Genomic DNA, 14829 nt, shown 5'->3' on the forward strand with positions numbered 1-14829 from the left:
AGAGTATGATATAAGGCATTCATTTTAGAATTAAGGTCAAATATCAAACTTAGGCAAAAAATCAAATTTTTTTTTTTCTAAATTTGAAACATTCTCAAATCTCTTGCCAGGGGTAATCATAACCAATGAAACAAAAAAATAATGTCAAAATAATTATCAGTTCTTACATTTCTTGCAAAAATTCACTTCTGCTGAATATTAGAGAACTAATTTTACCTTGACCTTAATTTACTAGGGAAGACTCAATAATATACCTCTTAAACTGTCAAATTTTTAAGTTTACTTTCAGTAACAAATAGCTAAAATTATTTGCTTTCTCATGTTTTTCAAAGTTACAAAGCAAAACTATACTTAAATAAAACGAGGAAAACTTGGAGGGTTACTACTTAGCAAAAAAAATAACAAATTCTTAAAATTTTAATTTCATGAAAATACAAATCATTTTATTGATCAATTTATTGATTCATTTATTGATTACCTACTTTGGTACTTTGCTAGTAAGCATTTATTAATTTAAAAATGTTCTTCACTGCAGCATATTTTATTTGTATGTAGTTTCTTCAGGCTGAGTCTTTTTATTCCTTGAAGAATAAAAAACTGAGGGGTGTCTGTAAAACCCCCGTTTGTCCAAGATCAAGAGGAAAATTATCTTCATAATCAAAGGAAAACTCTAAAGTTATTAAATTAAAGTGAACTATTTTATAAATGGCAGTTTAAATGCTGGAACATTATAGGAATGTTAATAAAAGTTCTTTGAAGTATGTCAAAGAGACAAGTGTGACTCATTAACTCAATGACTTTATTTTCCAGTTGATACTTAAAATCTTAAACATCAAATAATTATAATGTCCTTAGGAAGAAATCAATCAGACAGCCAAAACCCAATTTTGATTTGTTGTCCAAAAGCATTTGTTATCTCATTTGCTCTCCTCTATAATTCCAAAATAGTTTACATTAGGATGTTTTATTAACTGTGGGACATAGGGATGATAATTGGCTAGGAATAATCTTGGTTAAATATATGTAATACCTGATGTCTGCTAATACATGCCTTGCGTGTTAAAATGTCATACGCAAATTCTCAGCTATCATATCATAACAAAAACAAACAACTATATATTTCTGATCATTCTTTTTAAAAATGCACTCACGTATCTTCATTGTCCTCATGAAAATAAGGAAATAGAATGGCCAGAGGTAAAGAAAAATAAGTATTTAGTCTTAAATTAATTGAAAATGACTTTTTGGTCACTGAGAAATGTTTTATTCTTCAAGGAATAAAAAGAGTCAGTGAACGCCTTTTATCAGTTAACACTCCCCTAAAAAGTTAATAAATCGAATGTGCATTCATTACAGCTATACGTATTTCTAGACATTGGTGGATTCCTTGGAGAAAACGACAGATAAGGAAGGTGATTTGAATGGACTGGCTTGTTAAATCCTACTGTTCCGATTTCCAGTCATGGCAATACTTGACAACTCTCCCACTTCCACTGTCTTCCACAACTTGACTTTTAATAACATAATGCTATGAATCCATAGTAAAGAAAAATCACAGATGATGATGGTCAATCTAATGACATTCTAGAAATGCTTTTGAATCATATATTTATTGCAAGAAACTATCAGGAACACAAACCTTTATATGACACCTGTGTTTCATAAAGGTGAAAATATTTGCATGTGTTTGTATGATAGATGCTTATTAATTTCCCCATCTCCTTGGTGCTTAACCAGTACCAAGATGCTCACTGAGGTTGCTGCTATTATTCTTTTGACTTTAAGATTTGATGCTCCTTCAATGAAATCATTTTATGAGGTCACAGTTTGAGTAAGTGAAGATAGATTTTGTGCACGATTTGATGAAATGAATAACGTAATAAAGTGAAAATGTCACAATGTAGTAGATACATATTTTAATTCATTCTGAGGGTGTTAACTTGCTGGCACTATACTTGCCTGAATTGATGACAATAGTTAACTTAGATTTTGTGGCATCAGTGCAACAATTAAGAGCTCAGATGTGCTTAAGTTCAGAGTCTATCAATATTATGTCATTTTAAGTCTCATCTTTAAAATGTGGAAAAATCAGGCTCTTTTGATAGGTTACTGTGAGGATTGTACGGTTTTTCTAAAAATGCTCAGCATATTACCCAACACATAGCTAATATTTTGAAATATAAATTTTATTCTCATTTTTTCATTTCATATTTTTAAAGATATATAGTTGTAGCTGAGAATCAATACCAAAATATTTTCATTTGTAGCACAGATAAGTCTTTGTTTAGAGTCAGCCAAAAATCTATTTTCGTTACCATTTGTATGTTTATAAAATTTCAAGAAACCAGATCAATTCAAATCCAACAGATAACACAAATTATAAAATAAGGAGACTCTAAATGTTGATGATGAAAAGTTTTTAGAATGTAATTTTTCCTAAAGGCACAACATGTAATTTGTTTTTGTTCCACACAAAAGTGTTTTTATATTAATACTCAAATACACTACAGCAAAACTTATGGTTACCTCAAGTACCTTCTAGCATTTTGAATTAGTCAGTGAATCATTTTCCAAAAGTTAATTGATCACATATTTCAAAGTCATATTTATCAAAACTATAAAATAATTAGTAGTAAAAAATTATGATACTGAGAAGCAGAAAATAGTACATGTTAGTTCTTAAAATACAATATCTTTTTGTTATTATTTTGAAAACTATGTAGCCTCAACTCAGGAATAAATTGCTTTCAATTTAATAAAATGCAAAAAAGTTGACCAAATATATTATAAAAATTAGAATAAAGTAGAAAAAGAAATTACTAATTAAAGAATAAAGTCTTAATTTTACTTCTGTATTGAAAGAAAAGAACTGAAAGTCAAATTATCTTAGAACAAAATTTTTCAAACTGTGGGTTTCAATCCGTTTGTGAGAGGTAAAATAACAGTAATGGCTCTCAAGTGGCATATGGACAGATCAACATTCATTGGACTCACCTAGGAAAACTAACAATAAGATGATGATGGACAATGCCCATCCCAAGGAACAGAGAGTGTCTGCAACTGCAAGCAAGGTAGTTTCATCTATTTGCCCCACGGGATCTAAGCTCCCTCTCAGTTAGAAGCAGAGTGGGCATCACCATCCCAAAATCCGGAAGGCTGGGGAATGAACAAAGGACTAAAATGGACATTATTATTCTACTATAGATGTAATGGAAGACCTCTTATCATTGATGTAAAGGCAGTGGCCACCAGAGGTTCTGAGGGATGGGAGATAGAAGAACAGATGTAACATAGGGGCATTTTGGGAGATTGGAGTTGTCCTGCATAAATTGCAATGACAGATACAGGCCATTGTGCATTTTGTCATAACCTACAAAATTTTGCAGATCAGATGTGAACTATAAGGTAAATTGTAATCCATGGTTGGTAGCAATGCTTCAATACCTGTTCATCAATTGTAACAAATGTACCACACTAAGGAGGGATGTTGTTGATGTGGGGAAGTGTGGGAGGGGGAGGGAGTGGGGCATATGGGAATCCCTTATATTTTACTTGTAACATTTATGTAATCTAAAGCTTCTTTAAAATTAAAAAAAAATAATCAAAAAAAGTAATGGATCTCAACTAGCAGAATTTAATACAAGAAATAAAATGGAATAAAGCAAATAAAATATCAGGGAGGTTCACACTACTTTTGCCTCAGTTTTAGATACGTGTGTGTGTGCGTGTGTGTGTGTGTGTGTGTACTGGATCATGACAGAACAGACCTGTTTCTTATTGTGACTCATTATCAAAACCTTGATGAAACTGCACTAAGCCACATTCAGCCACTGAAAATAATGATCTACAAAGAGCAGCAGAAAAATACAAACACGGAAGTTGTGGATGACTGCTCTATTATTGTCAGATTTGAGACACTGAAATTTCCCCCTTGTCTCTGTCATAAAATACAGCGTGTGACAGATTTTCATTACTGAGTTTAAGGTCACTCTGTCACTGGCATGAAGTGTCATCCAGATGATTACTTCTGGAAATTTCCACCCAGCCCTGTGTTTGAGCTATGCTTGCTTTCAGGAATTGAGAGCAGATGCACCGAGTACAAAGAAAAGGCTTCTGCGCATGCCCAAGTTGCTGCTAGCAACCCTCAGAAGCAACTCAGGTGGCTCTGCCCAAGCTGGAGACCCGGGCCCTGCATGCCAGCAGGACTGAGTACAGAGGTCTGAGAACAGAGACTCCTGCTCATCCCCGGGCAACCCCTGCCCACTAACCCTGGCTCCTCAATAGAAGAATCCAGCTCCCTCCCTTCGGGCAGAAGGTGTCTTCAGGACTTGAGTCCATCCTTCTCCATTCCTTGATCAAAGAATACAGTTTTTGGTGAATCTGGTTCCAATCTATTAACGAGCGCGACACGGGACAGGGGACCCGTTCCGGGGGATCCAACCCAGGGAAGGGCCTTAGTTTGGTAACCCTTTTTAAAGTAAAACACAATAGCTCAAAATAGTTTCAGAGGCTACCACTAGAAAATCTAGTCACCCAGGGACTTTGGAAATATGAACTGATTTTGATAATATGCCCAGTTTGGCCATTAAAAAAGTAGTCATGATTAGGATGGCCAGAACAAATCATGGCTAAGCTTCTGTGCCCAGAAAATACCATGCTCACTACAACTAAAGTCAGTTGTAAAAAGGGAAGGTGAATCTGCGCACATAAAAGAGTAATACAGTCTCTAGGCACAAATAAGACATAACACGATAAAAGTGGTAAATTTTTCAAAATGAAAAATGGTTTCATTCCCTCAATATAAAACACATACACGTATTTAGCCACATTAGTTATACAACATAAAACATTTCTTGAATTTACAATCTTATTTATTCCAAATTTACTATACTTTGGGGCCACAGAAAACTTCAGCCACGGGGCATAGCTTTTTTCATTTAATTTGTGTGTCTTTGGTAATAGCTAGAACACCGCTTCGCAGCCCTTCCTGCCACTGAGCACTAAATCCATCCTCCTCCCATTTACCTTTACTGCTGCCTGGAATGCCTTTCCTACATCTCTGCAAAGTAGTCCTTATTCTTTCAAGTTTAGGTAAATTAATCCCCCACCATTATCTCCTGGAGACCTTTAAGTTTCTTTTCATTGGCCTTTTTTCTTTATTAAAGAAGTCGTAGATATGCAGAAAATAGAGTTCCATATATCCACCCCCATGATTAACATTTTGCATTAGGGTGTGGTAACTTGATTAAAATTGAAGAGAGAATATTACTATAACTGTACTTTTAACTAGAGTCCATGGTTTACCTTAGGGTTATCTGTTTGTGCTATACAATCCTACTTTTTAAAAATTCTTGTAACATATACACAAACTAAAATTTCCTCTTTTGAACAAATTCAAATATGTAATTCAGTAGTTTTAACTATTCAAGATGTACTACCATCAGCAACATCCATTACCAAAACTTTTTCATGAACCCAAATATAAATTCTTTACCAATTAAACATTAAGTCCTTATTCCCTACCCCTAACCTGGATCCTGATAAGCAATATTCTAGTTTCTATGAATTTGCTTATTCTAATTATTTCATATCAGTGAGATCATACAATATTTGTTCTTTTGTATCTGGCCTATTGCTTTGAACATTATGTCTTCAAGGTTCACCCATGCTATCACATGTATCAGAACTTTCTTGCTTTTCACAGCTGAATAATATTCCATTTTACATAGAGACCACATTTTGTTCATCTGCTCATCTTGGACACTTGGGTAGCTACCATCTTTTGGTAATTATGAAGAATGCTACTATGCACATTGGTGTAAAAATATGTTTGGGTCCTGCTTTCAATATTTGTATATATATCTAGAAGTGGGATTGCTAGTTTTTGATGGAGAATGAGTGATGGATTTTGTCAAGTGACTTTTCTGTGCAATCATGTGCATGTTTTTATATTCATTGTTAATATGGAGTATTAAATTTATTGATTTTCTTATGTGAAATCATCCTTTGATGCCTCAGATAAAACACAATTGGTAATGGTATGAAATTCTTTTAAAGTGCTCTTGGATTTATTTTGCTAGTATTTTGCTGAGGGTATGTTTGTATCTATATCCATAAAGGATATTGGTCTGTAATTTTCATTTCTGGATTTTCATCCTGTTCCTTTGAATGGGTCATTTCTTGTTTCTTTGTTTATATTGTAATTTGTTGTACACTGTACATTTTAATATTTAATAGTCCTTGAGCTGTCTGTTCCTTGAGTTTGTATCCAGCTCATGTTATGACAGAAATTTCCTTGAGTGCCAGGAGGTAAGGAAAGCAAACAAACCAAAGCAAATTTTAAAAATATGCACCTCCCTTAGTCTTTGCAACTTGGATCTGTGTTGGCTGGTATTCTCCTTCAGAGCTGGTCTTCCTATCAAGAAATTCAGCCCAACATTGATACCAAGTGCGGGTTCTCACCATCTACTCTGACCCTCCCGGGCTTGTTCATACTAGTGGCCTTAGGAATTCCCCCATCCTAACTCTATTAAATAGAACTTCTCTCTCTCCCCTCTGCTGGGTGCTCTATTGTTTGTCTTAAAGCAGGTAAGATTTTTGATCCAGGCTGTCTTGACTTCACTGTTCATTAAAATGATTTAGCTGTCCCAAGCTGCTTCTGCCTCAAGGGCAAATTCTGGGAGGCTGAGCCCTAGAGGAGTTTCCTATGTCAGTCTTTTAGGTTGCCTCCGATTGATTGGCACTGAGATACAGACACCCTAGTATGCCCAAAGGCGTTATCTGCTCCTTGCTGAACAGGACCAATGGCCCACAATAGGAACACAGACTGGCTCCACATTTTTCTGGGGCAGGTGGGGGAGAGATGAGGAGGCTTTTGAAGCTGTATTTTCTTGACTTAGTACTTGCCAGGTTACTGCAGCCCTTGAACTCTTTTCTATAGTTTTGAGGAATGGTACCATCTTTAAGATTCCTTAGCACTTTGCGGGGAGCTGGAACAATGGCTCCCTCAGAACTGGCCCCCAGCAGTCTGAGGTACTGTGATCTGCAGTCAGACCACACACACGCACACACACACACATACACACGGATTTTGGGGGACTAGGCCTTTATATCCCACCTGGCACCTGCTGCAGCAAGCTGCACTGCTGTCTGTCATGAGCACGGGGATGGGGGATTATTTGCTGCACCATTACTAAGTCCAGTTTACCTCTTCCTCCAGCTCTTCTATGGATGCTGCAGAGTGTTCCTCTCAACTTCAAAGTTTCAGACAGTTCTTGCCCGTTCAATATTTGTTTTTGCAGAGGGCTTGATTCCTGGCTCCTCCTTCTCCACTATCTTCCTACAATCCTCTACTCACTAGAATTTTGTCTGTTTACATATTTCTCTCCCTCTAATAGATTAGCACTTTCTTGAGGGCAGGTTCCTCTCATAATCATCTTTGTACCTGGAATGATGCCTTGAACATAGCTGATAACCTGTGTCTGTGTGAAAATGAGTGAATGATATATGCAGGGCTACTAAATCTACTTTAGAAAAGGGGGTTATCAAGTGTTTGCCATTTAATGCTTGCCTTTCAAAAAGCCTATTTTAATCAGAACATTTGATACCATCTTGAAGGGCAAATTGCTGTAAATGTCTGTCAAATCCTCCAGAATAACAGAAACAACATCAGCCTGCTGAGAATGGGGTATTGGGCTGCATCAGTGCAGGCTGCTGATGTCAGTGGATCCCATGATGTTTACTTTGATTTAATAACCCAATGTGCTTTTTTAAATTCTAGAGCTTTTCTGGAAAATTCTAAGCATTGACATGAATAAATCAGAGAGACTCTGACATTTGATTTGGAAATTTTCTTTAAAATAGATGTCAAATATTGCCATAGTAACTAAATGATGCTGTGAAAGTCACTTTATCAAAATATAGAACAGAGATGCCTATGTTCTCATTCATTTTTGGAAGAATCATTTTTAATTTTTTATATTGCATAACTGTAGTTGTTTACTGAGAAAAGAATGAAATAACATTTTAATTATTTTGAGAAGGTTTTAGGACACTATTTTTCCAGCTTCATTCCATACACACTGTGGCAGTTTGATATTATTGATGAATTCCAAAAAGAAATCCTGATTATGTTTGTAAACTGGTCTGTTCCTCTGGGCTAGTGATACCCTTAGATTGTATTAGATTCAGAGGTTTCACTTTTACTTGATTAAATGATTAAGGCTTTGATTGGGCCATGTCAGTAGATCGTTGAGTCTCTGCTCCCTTGGTGGACAAGGACTCACAGAGAAAACAACAAGGCTGAAGAGTTAGTTGGAGTCTTGAGCAGGAACCCCAAGAAGTTAAACACATGGGAAAACAATGCAGAGGAATAGAGATGGCTCCATAGACTTGGCAGAGGTCCCAGGAAGACAGACAGTTTGCCTGATAGTTTACAGCTGGCCTTGTGGAGAGACCAGAACAGCTGGGCCCAGAGAGACATGAGCCCTGGGAGAGAGACGAGAGTTGACCCAGCCTGCAGCTGATATTGGAAGAAGCTGGGACCACAGAGCTTTAGGGGAAGAGGAAGCCTGAACCCTCACAGACATTGGCAGCAATCTTGTCCAACATGTGGCAACAGACTTTGGTGAGGGAAGGAACTTATGCTTTATGATGTGGTAACTGTAAGCTTCTACCCCAAATAAAGACCCTTTATAAAAGCCAACAGATTTCTGGTATTTTGCATCAGAACCCCTTCAGTTGACTAGTACATATACCTTTCACATGCCTCCTGTTCTAATAGTGCCAGTTTATACTCAGTTTGTGCCTGATTGCCTTTACCCTGGAATACCATCTCCATTATTAATCACTGAGCACTCACTACCTTCTTCAAAGATAACTAGAAATTTTATAATTACTTTATATTTTTCTCTGATACTTCTCTTGTTCAAATTAATTGGCCCTTATCTGTGTATCATTAGCAATAAAAGTAATTTTTAAATAACTTCTAAATATATTTTAGCACTGGAAATTAGTTATTTCTGTTTTGCATATCAGTTCTATGCAATTCTTCTCTTCTATGGGGGAAAAGGAAAAACAGTCTCATTGCTTTAATAAATTAGAAACGCCTATGCAAGTTAAAAGAGAAGTAAGAAAAATCACTTTACCATTACAAAAATACAATCTTTCACAAAGTTGGAATACAGAGAAAAGATTATTTTAGCCTAGGGTATAGATAGATGGGTTATCTGACAAATCAGCATTATTATAGTTTGGTGTTGAAAAGAACTTTGAATGGTGCAGGAAATTTTTAAATCAAATCTTTTAATTATTCTTAAAAGAATAGAAAATGAAAGGTTATATCTTTCTTCACATTACCTTGGAATGAGATTTTTATCACTTCTCCAAGCTAAGCAGAATCAAATCTGTTCATTAATTTCCTGGGAACAGACCAAAAGGTTGCCTGTGTAGCCAACAATGCAATTCAGAGCAGATACTTTTTCTGCTGACTCAGTTTTTACATTTTAATGAGGAATTCTGATACCATTGTCCTAAAAGGCAACTTCATATTGGCTTAAAAGTAGCATATTTCTATTATATATTTCTGAAGGGGCTTAATATAATGTTAAATTGGTTAACTTTCATCTGCATATTAAATTGATACTCTGTTAAAACTTCAGACTTATGAATTCTTACAGAACTGCAAAATTAAGGGAGTTTTTACTTATTGGAAAGCAATAGGATTCATGTGTAAAGGAGGCCTTTATTAGTTATCATAGGAAAATTGGCATTCCGAAATCCTTTTAAGTATGTCATTAAAAATAAATGCCGGGAAGCAGCTGTGACTCAATCAATTGGGCTCCCGTCTACCATATGGGAGGCCCTGGGTTCGTGTCCCAGGGCCTTCTTGTGAAGGCAGGCTGGCCCATGCCCACAGAGAGAGGACAGCCCGTGCCCATGGAGAGCTGATGGTCTGTGCCCATGGAGAGCTGGAGCAGCAAGATGATGCAACAATGGGAGTCAAGCAGACACAGAAGAATATGCAGCAAATGGACACAGAGCGCAGACAGCAAGCAAGCTGCAAGCAGGGGAGGGCAGATAAATAAAATAAAAACAAAACGACAAAACAAAAAAACGAAATGCTGATCCTCTTGTGGCTTATAAGCATGATGAATGAGTACTCATGCATGTGTGAGATGTGCTTCCCTCAGACCTTGCTATGACATCAGCACATTACCCATCTAACATGAAAAACAAAAAACAAAAATAACTATATACCAAGTTCATATTAAGAGTGAAAAGAAGGTTTGTTTTTCATTCTATCTTGTAAACTGAAAAAGTTATGGCAGAAAAATTGCTATGGGCTGGTATGCAAAAAACTAAAAGAAAACTCTTGGCAGCCTCCCGTACATGGATTGCCTGGGCATAAGCCAATGTCATGTAGACCAAAATGACATAAGCTACTGCTTAACTTTCCCTTGTGGTGCTTTGTAGTTATATGTACCCCAGAAAAGCATGTTCTTAAGTGTAATCCATTGCTGTGGTGTGAATCCATTGTCAGCAGGACCTTTTGATGAGGTCACTTCAGTTAAGATGTGACCCATCTCAATTAGGACAGGTCTTGATCCTATTACTGGAGTCCTTTAAAAGAAGAATGAAATTCAGACAGCGAGATAGCCACAGAAGCAGCATCCAGAAGCTGAGTGTCAATGCAACCCGCAAGAGAAGGACGAGGCCAGGAGAGGATGCCAGGTGCACTGCCTTGTGACAGAGCAGCCTGGTTCCACCATTGCCGCAGCCAGCCCACAGCACCACACACGCCTGGGAGAAAGCATCGCCTTGATGAGATCTTACTTTGGACTTCTCTCGACCTGAAAATCCTAAGCCCTTAAATTCCCTTTGTTTAAGCCAATCCACTGCATTGTACTTGCTTGAGCAGCTAAAGGAAACTGAAACAGCCCTCTCTTCTGTACAGGAGCCCTGGAGACCACATGGTTCTGATGGTTACGCTCCAAGATGGGGCATGGTAGGGGTTTCTGATCTACATCAAATGGGCTTTGAGTGGGAAATAAGTCTTTATTAAGCCATTGAGGTTTCAGGATTTGTTACAACAGCATAGTAAGCTTGCTATTGTTTTTAAAAACTAAAATTAGGGACTGTATGTTAATTATTAGAATAAGAAAGCATCAATAAATTCTGTAAGGGTTAGCTTAAATTTTCTGATGAAATTATATAATAGCATGATTACATATCCTTCAAGTTTACACTTCACTACATAATCTTAAAAGTTAGTTTGCAAAAGTATTTGAAATTTTCATCAGTTTTCAGAGGGATCTCAACTTTTAATGACAATAGCAAATTATTCCTTTTAAAATGCTTATCGCAGTGCTATCATCTTGTGGAATTATTTTACTTGCATGTTATTTGATGCAACTCTACCAGATCCTCAGGCATCCATGGTTTTTTTGGTAATGCAAGCAATTCTCCTCTGTCACTTTCCTTGACTTATAAGACTTGGGTCTTGAATGCTGTTTCATTTTGTCTTCCTTTATACCTGGATTTCACATTTATTGGATTTTAGTCAAGACCTGGTAATAGGAAAAGACTGACAGATAAAAATGCTTGATTTTATAGTATTGTTAAGTGCAGAGGGAGTGGAGAGTAGAGTGAGAACTCATATTTTTTAAGTGTATTACTCATTAGTGATATTTTATGTTAGAATGTTTCTTCCCTATACAATCTCATAAATATTGGGACTAAGATAATAAATATTCAGATAATAATATGGGCATGCACATATATCCCACAGTAAGCATAAACACATTTTGTCACTCTTCAAAAATAAAGTTTTAATATGATTTAGTGTGACTTCTTATCTGGACAAGATGGCATAGCTGCATCTTTGTTCCTTCCCACTAAGTACAACTATAAAAACTGAAAATAATGCAAGAGGCAACTAAGGTTTCTGAAGGGTGGAAGAAACCCAAGACTGGAGGAGTGACATACTCACAGAGAATCTCATATTCCCACCAGCCAACAGAAAGAGGTTTCCCAGGACAAGCATCCCCTGACCCACAAACCAGTACCAGATGGCATCCAAGGTCACCTCATACCCCTGAATTCAATGGTGGTTCTGCCTACTAGATCACCAGGAGAGTCCAGCAGATCTAGCCAGGAGGATCAACTGGGAATCCTGTTGACATTAAGTGGCCAGGGAAAGCCCAGGCTGAGATTCCCTCTCTATTCCCTGCAGAAACACCTCATGGCTGGGTGCAGTAGCATAAAAGATCACATCACACAATCTGCTCAAGGAATGCTCTCCTGCCTAGTCTGGCCTCAGGATGCCCACCCTCACCCACAGACAACACTGGTCCAGGAGCACAGACAAACATGGTCCTAACACAATAAGTCCTCACTGCCCTGGGAGGCTCTCTGTCATCATAGAATTAAGACTTCCCTCCCCTAATAGAGGATATTGGGAGACCAGGTGGCACCAGCAATGGTGTTCCCACATAAGTGTCCTGCCTGGCAAGCATTCTCTCTTGCTTCAGGCCAAAGATTCACTTTCCCCACCTACAGGTAACAGGTAACTTACCCCTGAAGTAGCACCAATAGGATGTTGAAGTAAACCAAGGAGACCAAAAATCACTCTAAGGGCCACGAAAAATAAACAGTCATTGGAACTACAACTCACAAAAGCAGTCTAGGACAATAACAAAAGATCCCACATGTGTATTATCAGATGCCCAGCAATAGTGGAAAGAGAGTAGAAATGAAAGAGGACTTGAAGAAATAATAGTTGGAAACTTTTTGAATTTGGTAGAAGATATTAACCCACAGATCCAAGAAACTCAATGAATCCCTCCAAGAATAAACCCAAGACACAAATTAAATTTCTTAAAACTAAAGACAAAGAAAAATTCTTACTCTATAATGAGAGCATGTTTCTTATAGGGGAACATCAATTCAAATGACAGATTTTTCTGAAATTGTAGTGAGCAAAAGGAAGTGGCAGAATAGTTTTCAAGTAGTAAAAGAAAAGAATTTTCAATCATGAGTTCTATACCCGGCAAAAATATCCTTAATGGATAAAGGAGAAGTAAGGACATTCTCTGACTAAAGAAAATGAAAAAAATTGTAGCTCAACCATCTACCCATAAAAAGGAGATAAAGGAAATATTTCAAAGAAGAAATGATAAAAGAAAGAATCTTGGCTTATCAGGAAAGAATACAGAGCATCAAAAAGATCAAAAACATGAGAAAATAAAGATAATCCTTCCCCTCATGTGCTTCCTAAATCATGTGTGATGATAAAACAAAAATTATAAAACTATTTGAATTCAAGACACCTTAAAAGTAAGTAGAGTGTGAATGCACCTAAATGGACTTTTTCCACACTTCATTCAAAGTGGTAAAATGTTGACTGTAATATGTCATATGTATATTGCATGCTATATATGGCAATACGCAAACCAATCACTAAGAGAACTCTTCAAAACTGTACAAAGACCCTATAAATAAGTCAGGAGAAATTCTAAAAAATGTGCATGTAACCTATAGGCAGACAGGAAAAGAGAAACATATAAATGAGACACAGAGGAAACAAACAGAAAATAATACAATGGCAGATGTAAGACCTAATATATCAATAATTATTTTAAATATAAAATTTTCAAATATACCAATTGAAGCCTTAGATTGGAAGAATTCATAGAAGAACACAACCCAACTCTATGCTGTTTATAAGAAACTCACTTCAGGGGGCTTTTCGGCAAGATGGTGGCTGCGTGAGCTTGCCTGGTAGTGTCTCTGCAGGGGGAGGCTGGGCAGCGTTGAAGGCTCTTTGAGACCGCGCTGTTTCGGGGATTTTTGCTGGTTGGAAGGTGTCTGGACGTCAATTCGGTGGGAAGGTAACAGAGAGGATACATCTATAATATATAAACGGAGGTCCCAGCTGGGCTCGGGAAGTTCCCTCCATGGGTGGGCGGAGCCGCGGTAGCGGGTGCTCCTGAAGCTCCGGAGCCGCGGCGGCCAGGGTTTTTGTTTTTTTTTTCCTTTTACTAGAGGCTTTGCGGTGCTGAGAAATTCGCGGATACTGGGCTGGCTGGTGAGGGATTGTTGGGACAAGACTCCTTTGCAGATTGATTTGGGGAGACAGACGGTGTTTTCTTGTGAAGCGGGGGACGTTTTTGGTCGCCGGACAGGGGGGGCAGTGCTTCCGCCTGGAGCCCCATCCCCACAGGTCTGGCTGCCGATCTGCAACGGAATTGGATTTTGGACAATAAGGGGACACAATTGGGAGACTGTTGTAGGGTGCAGTGAGGGAGGAGGACACGTCTGGAAGCTGATTGGAGGATATTTTGCGAAGTTTGGGATTTCGGATCTTAGAGTCTGTTTTCGGCGTTTCCAGCTGAAGCCCACCCCACCCGGCGGGGCTTGGGATCTGGGTCATTGAACGGGCTGTGGTGTAGAGGCGCCCTCAAGTGGCTGTTGCGAGGGAGCACAGGGAGGGAGCTGTCCAAAGGCTGATACCCTGAGGAGTTAGGTGAATTTCAGGGATCAGAAATTCAATATAAAATTCGCGGATCTGGCTTCCCCCACAGGGCTGGCACCCAGCTACGGGGATCCCTGAAGGCTGTGTTGCACTGCGGGGCTCCTAAGCTTTCTGTGGACCAGATTTGAGCTTGCCAGGTCTGGGTCCCCTGAACTCTGGCGGTCCACACCCCAGACTCACACCTCTTGAGTCTTCAGTGTCTCAGACTTTCCACCCCTGAATCCATCACGCTCTGGGGTCTACCTGGGGTCCTTGAGTGCCCTGGACCTCAACGTTTGCATTTTATCTTTAATGGT

The 14829-nt window shown here is 38.1% G+C and overlaps 1 non-coding gene across 1 annotated transcript; it reads left to right on the top strand.

The window, feature by feature from the left end:
* The first annotated feature begins 10124 nt into the window (after positions 1–10124).
* Positions 10125–10226, top strand: LOC111760167 (small nucleolar RNA U13). Its single transcript, XR_002793935.1, has one exon. It is a non-coding gene; the product is annotated as a small nucleolar RNA U13 (small nucleolar RNA).
* The last annotated feature ends 4603 nt before the right edge of the window (positions 10227–14829 follow it).

Source organism: Dasypus novemcinctus, chromosome 16, assembly GCF_030445035.2.
Source record: "Dasypus novemcinctus isolate mDasNov1 chromosome 16, mDasNov1.1.hap2, whole genome shotgun sequence".
In the NCBI taxonomy this organism is placed as follows: domain Eukaryota; kingdom Metazoa; phylum Chordata; class Mammalia; order Cingulata; family Dasypodidae; genus Dasypus; species Dasypus novemcinctus.